The 10,928-nt window shown below is 35.4% G+C and overlaps 1 pseudogene; it reads left to right on the forward strand.

Annotated features, from left to right (window-relative positions):
• Positions 1 to 279: 279 nt before the first annotated feature.
• Positions 280 to 10,657, forward strand: LOC149565667 (putative CCR4-associated factor 1 homolog 6 pseudogene; annotated as a pseudogene).
• Positions 10,658 to 10,928: the final 271 nt, after the last annotated feature.

A 10,928-nucleotide genomic window follows, 5' to 3' on the forward strand; every position in this document is an offset into this window, starting at 1 on the left:
AGAAAGATAAGATAAGCTTATTTTTATTCTAAAATATTTTTATCAACCATTCCAAAATATGACATTTAATGTTAATGTTAAAAAATAAATCAAAAAATACTAATCAACAAAACAATAAGATAAATCTACTTATTTTTATTCTAAAATATTTTTAGCAAGGATCAGTGGAGCTCTACAAAAAAATGTGAAAACTGTGAATATTAGTGTAGTGGCAAATAAGGGAGGTTTTATGCAAAATTTTGTGGTTCTGGCTAATTAGGCAACAAGAGAAATGCTGAAATGTCTGGTGGTGACTTGAATTCTCCAGCAGTTGGTGTCACTCCTTTCCCTGGCGTCGTTGCCATCACTAGGATGATCGATGGTGATAACAATGACACCAATGACATGGCTAACAAGGACAGTAATAGATGTGCCTATTCTAATCCCCACAACCCTAAAGTTAATGCATCTTTTAAATTCTCTACTGGATCAGTACCATTACCATTAAACCCATCTGCGATTTCCCCCCCCCATAGTTTCTAATGGTAAAAAAAGCAATGCCTTAGGTGTCAAAAAACATTCTTCTGCTCCTAGTAATAAACCCAAGTCTTTCTTGGAGGCAATCGTAAGCTTGGCCCCTAAGATTAGTTTTGGTGCTTGTTTTTTCACTCAAGATGAAAGCTCACCAGTAGATAAGCCATCTGGGAGCCCTTCCTCATTTAATGTTGCTCCAAACCCTAAAATGTTGGTTGAGATCTTGAAGGAAAAAGATAGGTTGAGGAATTCTACCATTTTCTTCCATGCTGTTGAAGTTGATAAAGTCCCACCTAGGAAATTCCTAGATGACTAGTTCCACAACTATTGGAACTTGAAACTTGGTTTTCATATCTCTTTTTGTTGCCAAATTCAAAAAGGTTTGTTTGTAATCTTTTTCAATAACAATGAACATCAATATGTGGTGCTTAAAAAACAATACTAGACAGTTGGAAGCACTACCTTTAGAGCCTTGGCTTGGACCCTAGATGCTAACTTGGACGAGGTTGTGGCCCTTTCAGCCCCTAGATGGATTCTTATTAAACAAATCCCACCTTTTCTATGGAGATTTATGCCACAGCTTGTTGAACCCATTAGAAAATTCATCTACATGGATGATTCTATCTGTTTGGTCCCTCATTCAAATGCTAGGGTTCTTATATCTCTTAAACCAGGTCGAGATCTACCTAAGAATCTTAATATAGTAATTACTAATGAAAATTTCTCTTGTCCTATTGAGACTTTGGGAGGACTTAATGCATGTTTTCTTTGCAGAAAAGAGGGGCATCTCAGGAAGGACTATCCCATTATAAAAAATAAGAACCCTAAATTTGGAATCCCTTCATCTTCCCCTATTTTTTCATCGATGGGTCCTTCTTCATTTTTTAAAAATAACCTGATGCCCTCACCTGTTACTCCCTCTCTTTTGATTCCCCCCTCTCCTAATTCTTCTCTCCCACAACAAGCTCAAATGACAATTGTTGAGGATAATGATGGTTTTCAAAAGGTTATTAGAAAAAGAAAAAATTGTGCTAATAAACCTAATACTTTCCCCCCTCCTCCTGGTGTAGGGTTGGAACCTAAAATACATTGGGTTGCTACATTCATGGCTACCTCTAAAGCCCCTTCTCAAGTTTTAGCTCCTTCATCAGGACCGAAGCTACTGACTAAATTTTTTAAAGAAATCACTGATGATTTCATTGTGCAAGTCATCCTTGTAATAACAAATGTTGCTACCCCCCCAATCATTAAGTTGGATATCAACTATCCTTATCTCTCTGACAATGAGGACATGCTCACTTCAAAATGGAGAGGGAGACCTCTTGGTTCCAAAAAAAAAAAAACTTGAATAACAAAAAACAAACTCCCATGGACCTTGGAGAAACTACTCATATGGAAGACATTGTGGGCTTTGAAGTGTTTAATGCTAATATTGGTTGTTACCAAATTGTTTATCATGGAATATAAGAGGACTAGAATGTCTTGATAGAAAATTTGTGATTAAAAGTTTCCTCAGTTCTATTAATTATATGGATATAGTTATGTAACAAGAAATTAAATCTACTAGATTCACCCTTGAATCCAATCTTAACTTTCTTTGGAAGATGCCACCAAGTTCTCTACTAATCATCCTTAGGGAAGAGGGGGAGTTGCTATTCTGGTCAACCCAAAATGGAGTCCTAGGATTAAGAGCTTTGGAAACTCTCCCTATAACAGGGCTATTTGGTTGATATTTAGCTACACTAATTTTTAATTTGGAGTATGCTCCCTATATGTTGCTAATGATTACATTGAAAGAGCTAATTTTTGGTCTTGGCTCAATTCACTTCTGGATATCCCCTAGTTGTTTGGAGGTGATTTTAACATGATTGAGGATCAAGAAGATAAAATTGGGGGTCTTCCTTTCTCTTAGAAATAATAGTAAAAACTTCCTTGGAATATGTCTAAGTAATTGAAATTTCTTTTTGATCCTATAAGTGGGAATGAAAATATCAATCCTGGGCTTTGGCACACCTGGTGCAATTTTTAGAAGGGCTAATCTAGAATCTATTTGAGATTGGATCAATTTTACCTAAGTATAAACTTTCTCTCTATGATTCCTAATAAGAATAATAACCTTGTGCTGGTCTCTCCTACCACTCTCTCAGATCACCACCCTATCTCTATCTCGGTCAAATTTAGTTGCTCCCCTATCCTTAATAGACATATTAATCCTAAATTTATTCTTAATACTAATCTTCTTGATGATGAAGATATTCTTATGGCTAACTCCATCATCAAGCTTATTAACTAGTCCCATTATCCCTTCATGTTGCATGGTGAGAGAGGAACATAAATATCTCTACTTAGCAAAATTTGCTTAAGACTGTTGGTCAAAAGAAGGCCAAGGACTTTAGATGTAAAGAGTCCTGGCTTAGTTATAATCTTTATAATGCTAAGCTTGATATCCAAAAATAATTTTGATGATCCTTACCTAATCCAACAACTTGCCTATGCTAAAAATTCTCTAAGGAAACATCAGCATCACAAAGCTCTTGGAGCTAGAATTCATTCAAGAGCTCACTAGTTACAATTCGGTGATAGAGGAAGTAAATTCTTCTTTAATCTTATCAAACAGAAGCAAACCAATGAATCCATTGATAAGTTATTTATTAATAATCAAGAGATTATAGATATTGATATTATTAAGAGGGAATTTGCTCATTTTTATGAGGATCTTTTCACTTCGAAAGATTCTCATGATGCTAGTTCCTTTAGGGAGCAATGCAGGAGCCTTATCCCCAAGAGGCTTTCAAATAATGATGCCTTTAGTCTTATCCAACCTATATCTATTGAAGAGATTGAGAAGGCTATAAATTCCCTTAATAATGATAAAGCTCCTGGCCCTGATAGGCTACCGGTAGAATTTTACAAAGCTAACAACAAATGGATTTGCAAGGATCTGCTTAATATATAAAATGAGGCTATTTATTCTAGTTCTCTGGGTAGAACCATCGATTCTAGCATTATCAAGCTTATCCCTAAGGATGGGCATAAGAATCTTATCAAGAACTGGAGGCCCATAACTCATTTGAATGTTTCATATAAAATTCTTGCTAAAATTATGTCGCATAGATTGGAAACCATCCTCCCTAAGTTTTTTTGTCCTACCCAAATTAGTTTTGTTAAGGGTAGATACATTTTAGAGAATCTCATTACTAGTTGGGAAGCTCTTGATTGGGATAAGCATTCAAAAAAAAAATGTTTCTATGTTCTTACTAGACTTTGAAAAGGCTTATGATAGAGTGGAGTGGAGTTTTATAAACATGATGCTAGAAGCTTTTGGTTTCCCTCCTTTCTTTTGTAACATTGTTCAAAGACTTCTTAAATATGCTCATGCCCAAGTTGACATTAACAGATTGCTCTTAGACCCTTTCCTCTGGGAAGATCCATTAGACAAGGTTGTTTGCTTGCCCCTTCCATCTTTGTGATTTCTTCTAATGCTATCTTTTATATCCTAAGGGATAATTTTCTATCTCCTATAGTTAAAGGTATCACCCTCCCTATTAACAAGGAGATTATCAACTGCCAATTTGTTGATGATACTTCTTTGTTTCATGAGGCCTCAAAAGAAAACTTTGAGGCCATGATCAATAAACTTAATGTATTCTATAAAATTTTAGGAGCATGTTTATCTCAGTCTAAATCTAGTTGTCTTGGATGGACAGATCAACCTTCGAACTGGTTTGATAAATTTGGGTTCCAATGGGGTGGCCCCTATAAAATTATCAAATAGCTGGGTATTAGCTTCTCCATATAGCCTTCTTTGAAAGAAATTTGGAGTTGGGTCAAGGATAATATTCATAATAAACTTAATAAATGGCACAATAGATCTCTTTCCCTTGCTAGTAGGATCCAGGTGTGCTAGAAAATTCTCTCTTCTTACAATATTTATTATGCTTCACCCTAGATGTTCAATGACTACTAGGTGTTGGAAATTCCAAAATCCATCCACAAGTATCTTTGGTTGGATGGGAAAGGTAATAATAAGATTCATTTGGTTAAGTGGGATTGGTTCCATGTTGACAAGCTCCTTGGGAGATTAGGGTTAAAAGACTTCAAATTATGTGGTCTTGCTTTGGCCTCCAAATGGATCTTTCATGCTTTGGAGGGAGACGATCCTTGGAAAGTTCTAATTCATAACAATATTGAAAGGGGATACCGCAAGAAAGCTAAATTTTGGAAAAATATCCCTCTCACTGATCTGATTTATGGTGATTTTTCTATCATTATTCAAGGCTCGATTATATTCAAATCTATTTGGAAAGCCTGGAACCATGTTAGGAATTTCATAAAAAATAAATATTTCCATGATAATAGGACTCTCCATGATGAAAGATCCATTTGCTGGAACCTTAAGTTGGGTAATAAGCCCATTTCCCTTACCCACGGATGTTTTGCCAAGCACTAGGCCACCTATGGGATCAAGCAATTTATTGATATATTTGAGAAGGATAAACTTATCCTATGGGATGAGTTTAAAAATAGATTTAACATTCCTAACTCTCATAAGGAAACTTATCATATGATCATCAAAGCTAGTAAGGATATTCCCACTACCTATCATGTTAATTCGAGTAGCTATCTAAAAATTAAATGGCTAGATGGGACCATCATTACCAAGCTGGAAGATAAAAACATATGCTATATTATCAATCATAATGAAGCTATTATCAGTCATGTTAATAAAATGTGGTACATAGATCTTGATGTCTCCTCATGGAAGAAATTATTTGATAAGTTATGGAAAAGTTCTGTTAACCCTAAAAGTAAATATTTTAAGTGGCTCCTTATTCTGGACAAGCTTCCCATAAGGAAGAATTTCTCTGATATTAATTATTGTAGTATTTGCAAAACCTCGAAAATGGGAAGACATATATTCTTTGAATGCAACTTTGCTAAAGAGGTTTGGTTGATGTTTGGTATTTCTATCCCTTCTACCTTCAACATTTTTGAAATTGTTACTGGTTTTATTATAAATGCTAAAAAAGATGCTAAAATGTTTTGGAATATTCTCTCATCTAACATTTTATGGAAAATTTGGAAATGTAGAAATGAGGAAAGGTTTCAAAACATTCCCAGATTGCTTATTGAGCCTTTTTGAAGTCTCACACATTTTTAAAAAAATTCATAGGTTTAAATCACTATAAAAGTTGACAAAGAAAAATTCAAAAGACTCCTAAAAGATGAGCATGCCACTTTCTTCACAAATGAGGTGAAGAATGGTTACTTCTAGAGGTTGCATATAGATAACATTCAAACCTTTAATCACACAATAGATCTTCTCAATGAGGAAATTAAAAGGAATAATCATTTCAAAACATTCCCAGATTGCTTACTGAGCCTTTTCGAAGTCTCACACATTTAAAAAAAAATTCACAGGTTTAAATCACTATAAAAGTTGACAAAGAAAAATTCAAAAGACTCCTAAAAGATGAGCATGCCACTTTCTTCACAAATGAGGTGAAGAATGGTTACTTCTAGAGGTTGCATATAGCTAACATTCAAACCTTTAATCACACAATAGATCTTCTCAACAATGAAATTAAAAGGAATAATCATGATATATATGTTTAAGTAGATTCAAGATTAGAAAACCATTTTCTAGATGGAAGGCCCTATGACGGAGGTATGCTCTGATACCACTTATGTAGGTACACTCTGATACCACTGATGTAGGGCCACACCACCCTACCAACTTATAACAAAAAAATGCCACTAGAGCTCTTCTTCAAGTTTATCCAAGATCCAAGTCTAAATTGCCTCACATTCGGCGCTCTGTCTACACACTCACAAGTCCATCACAATCCTGCTGTAAACTGCCTCACATTCGGCGCTCTGTCTACAGACTTAAGAAAACTCACTCTTCACTTCCTCCTCTTTCACACCTTGAAGCCTTCCAAGCTTTCCAAGCTTCACCTTCCACAACTTTCACCTTTCCAAGCTTTCCTTCCAAAGCTTCTACTTCCCGAGCTTCTCCTTCTCGAGCTTCTGCTTCTCAAGCTTTCACCTTCTTCTCGAGCTTCTCCTTGAGATTGATTAAAAATTCTCATATGCCTTGCTTAAATAGGCATTTACCACCCAATTCATGACTTATCCACAAGCTTCTATAATTCCTCCACAACCTTCTACAACTTCCATAACCTTCTACAATATCCACAACCTTCTACAATATTCATAACTTTCTAGAATTCTTCCCACACACCTCGATAAATGGACTGACAACCATTTATTTTTTATTTTTTCTATTATGCCACCTATGCACCTCAAAAATAGAAATCCTCTTTTTCTTTCTTTTCTCCTTTTTCCCCTTTTTAAATTTTTTTATTATGTCTCCTCTAATTTTTGTCACTTTCTCTCTCCTCCACAATTTTTTTTTTCCCAATAATTTTCCCATGCAAGATGCTCCTGCATCAGACTCCCCCGGTAGATAGAAAAGTGTGTCCCACACTTTGAGGCCAAAAGAAAGATCTACCGCCATCTTCATCTTCACCAAAGGCTTCCACCTCAACAGGGACAACAAAACCACCATGCAAATTTTCCACATCTGCATTACTCTATTAAACACCTGAATCTCAACCATCCAATCAACATGCTCACTCCCAGGAATAAACTGCATATAATGCTTCATTAGCAAACTCCCATTCACATCAAAAACTAGTGAATCCACACCAGCAACAATAAACCCCACATCAACAGCCACATGTAGATCTCCATCAACACATGCCAAACTCTCAACACTAGCAACCTCATTGCTCACAAGAAGATGCTCTGCAATACATAACTGACCTCCAACAACAACTGGATCATTCACGACTAAGTGCTCTGCAACATACAAGTCACCACCAACATCAACTAGATCATCCACGACCAAATACTCTATAGTCCCCTTGTCAGACTCAACCAATTGATCATGACAACCAACCTCTATCCCAACATCAACAACATTAGGAATATCTTCAGCAACAACCTCTAGTTGCTTTGCAAGTTCTGCATCAAGCTCCACAAACTGATTAGCAAAACCATCTTCTTTCACCTTGACCTTCTTAGCTTGATTAGCCAATCTAGCATCCAATCGAGAAATCATCTTAGAAAAATTCCTCTCCACTATATCATAGATTTTGGCAATCATCTTAGGGTCCAATCCTCTTGGAGCCATCTTCCAAGATCTTCGTAAACCCTCTGCAAAAAATCCTTCCCATGCTCCTTGTGACAACCAAATTGTTTGCAAGTCAGATCACAACCTGCCACCTCGCATGAACAATCAGGAACTACATCATAAGTCTAGGACAACGGATTTGCAATCCACAAGCTCTCTAAGATCATGCCTCAACAAGTTCAAACTTTCATCTTTCCATCCATCAATCAATCTACATGTCCTCCCAAGGTCTTGGTGCAAACTGCCTTAGCTTCGATGATCTGTTTACATGCTCAGGAACTCCCACTCTAATAAACTTCACCCAACCAAGATCTTGGTACAAACTGCCTCACACTTCGGCGATCTACTTGTACACTCAAGAACTCCTACTCTGATAAACTTCACCCAACCAAGGTCCTAGTACAAACTGCCTCACACTTCGGCGATCTGCTTGTACACTCAAGAACTCCTGCTCTTATACCATTGACGAAGGTATGCTCTGATACCACTTATGTAGGTACACTCTGATACCACTGATGTAGGGCCACACCACCCTACCAACTTATAACAAAAACATGCCACTAGCTCTTCTTCAAGTTTATCCAAGATCCAAGTGTAAACTGCCTCACATTCGATGCTCTATCTACACACTCACAAGTCCATCACAATCCTGCTGTAAACTGCCTCACATTCGGTGCTCTGTCTATTGACTTAGGAAAACTCACTCTTCACTTCCTCCTTCTCTTTCACACCTTGAAGCCTTCCAAGCTTTCCAAGCTTCACCTTCCACAACTTTCACCTTTCCAAGCTTTCCTTCCAAAGCTTCTACTTCCCGAGCTTCTCCTTCTCAAGCTTTCACCTTCTTCTCGAGCTTCTCCTTGAGCTTGATTAAAAATGCTCATATGCCTTGCTTAAATAGGCATTTACCACCCAATGCATGACTTATCCACAAGCTTCTAGAATTCCTCCACAACCTTCTACAACTTCCATAACCTTCTACAATATCCACAACCTTCTACAATATTCATAACTTTCTAGAATTCTTCCCACACACCTCGATAAATGGAATGACAACCATTTATTTTTTATTTTTTCTATTATGCCACCTATGCACCTCGAAAATAGAAATCCTCTTTTTCTTTCTTTTCTCCTTTTTCCCCTTTTTAAATTTTTTTATTATTTCTTCTCTAATTTTTGTCACTTTCTCTCTCCTCCACAATTTTTTTTTTTTTTTCCCAATAATTTTCCCATGCACGATGCTCTTGCATCACCCTATGGGCTGGATAGCTTGGGTTGATACCTTTTAAGATGTGATCCACTAGTGATGTTCTTTCATGGTCTCTTTTTGATAGCTAGTTCTGTTCTCTAGACTATTATCTGATGTGAGGCTAGGCCTCCTGTAAATCTATTTTGATACTCTACGAATCTTGTTATAATTTTTGAAATCCTTACACTTAATAAAAAAGATATTTTTAGCAACAATTCAAAAAAATCACCTTTAGTTAAACATTAGTCAATCTTTAATTTTTTTAATTACAATGTAATTACAAAATAAAGAATAAATATAATATAAACTAATAATATAAGAATTCTAAAATAGATCAAAGAATTATAAAAACTTATCAAAAATTTTATTAGAATATTAATAAATAGAAAAGATAAAAATATTTTAAAAATAGTAAAATTAATAATTGTATTAGAAAAATTATTAAATTAATAGTTTCATTAAAAAATCATATAAAAATAGCAATTTATATTTTAGTAATTAACTAAAAATATTCTATATAATAAACATATAATATCAAATTTAAACATTATAGCTAGAAGTTTAAATTTATAGTACAACTAAAATATAAAATAAACTATATTTTTTATAATCCCTAACTAAAAATACACCAATATTATAAAACTATAATGTTAGGCACACTAAAATTAAAAATAATGAATGAATTGTTCTAAAATACAAGGAAAAATAAAGCATGCTACTTTTAAGCCAAAAATAGAATAGCCGAGTTCATAAAATAGAAGGCATTAAAAATAGGAGGGAATTTGCATATATATTTCACATTCAACATCATTTGAATGAGTGTATCCAACTATCTGCCAATAGTGGGAGATTCGTTTGAGATATTCAGCAATAGCAGTAATTTAAAGAAGACTGTGAAGATGGCAATGGCAGCAAAAGGGAATGTTTTCATAAGTGAAGTGTAGGATCACAATGTGGAGAAAGAAATGGAATTGATAAGGATAGTTGCAAAAGAATTTCTATATGTGGCAATCAATATAGAGTTTACTGGAATGAGCGTCATGAAGGTGTTTGGAAATTTCAGCAGTAGGAAAGAGTATAATTACATGAGTATGATGGGAGATATAAATGTTCTTTCTCTCATCCAACTAGGCATCACCTTTGCAGATGAGAATGGCAATTTGGCAAATTGTGGCACAGGGCAGTTCTGTGCATGGCAAATCAATTTCAGGGATTTTGATCTAGACCATAACCTTCATGCCCCTGACACCATTGAGCTTCTCAAAGAGAGTGGAATTGATTTCAAGAAGAACAATGAGATGGGTGTTGATGCCACAAGATTTGTAGAGCTCCTTTGGTCTTCTAGTATTTTTTGCAATCCTAAAGTTCATTGGATCTCATTTCATGGATGTTATGATTTTGGGCATCTGATCAAGCTTGTTCATTGGTGGATTTTCCTCCCCACAACAGCCCACTATTTTGGGCTTGTGAGATTCTACTTCCCTAATATTTATGATGTAAAGCATTTGATTAAGTACTGTGATGGCTTGTATGGAGGGCTTACCAAAGTTACTGAGCTGCTCAAGGTGGATAGAGTGGGGACTTCCCATCAAGTTGGGTATGAAATTTTGCTTACCTATCATGTTTTTATGAAATTGGCAAAGACATATCCTCCAACATATATTAACAGGTTTGCAAATGTAGTCTATGGATTGGGGTAGGGCTACAACAACCTTTTTAGGATTCTACCTCTTTCTCTTCTATGCAAAGCCTATTGAAGTTGGGTTCCAAGATTTCTTCTCTCTTCTCATCATTGTAATTTCAAAGCTTATTAGGCTTGGGTTTTCCTATATTTTATTTTCATTAAAGATTATAGTAAATTAAGTTGGTTTTGTTTTGGAAGAAATGTTATGATTAATTATGTTTTAGTTGAAGTTTTCTGAAATCTTTGTTCCTTATATGTTATCACCATTTAGATAATAAGAAATAATC

This window comes from Cupressus sempervirens, chromosome 3 (genome assembly GCF_028749045.1).
Source record: "Cupressus sempervirens isolate cs-2001-9-10 chromosome 3, ASM2874904v1, whole genome shotgun sequence".
Lineage (NCBI taxonomy): Eukaryota > Viridiplantae > Streptophyta > Pinopsida > Cupressales > Cupressaceae > Cupressus > Cupressus sempervirens.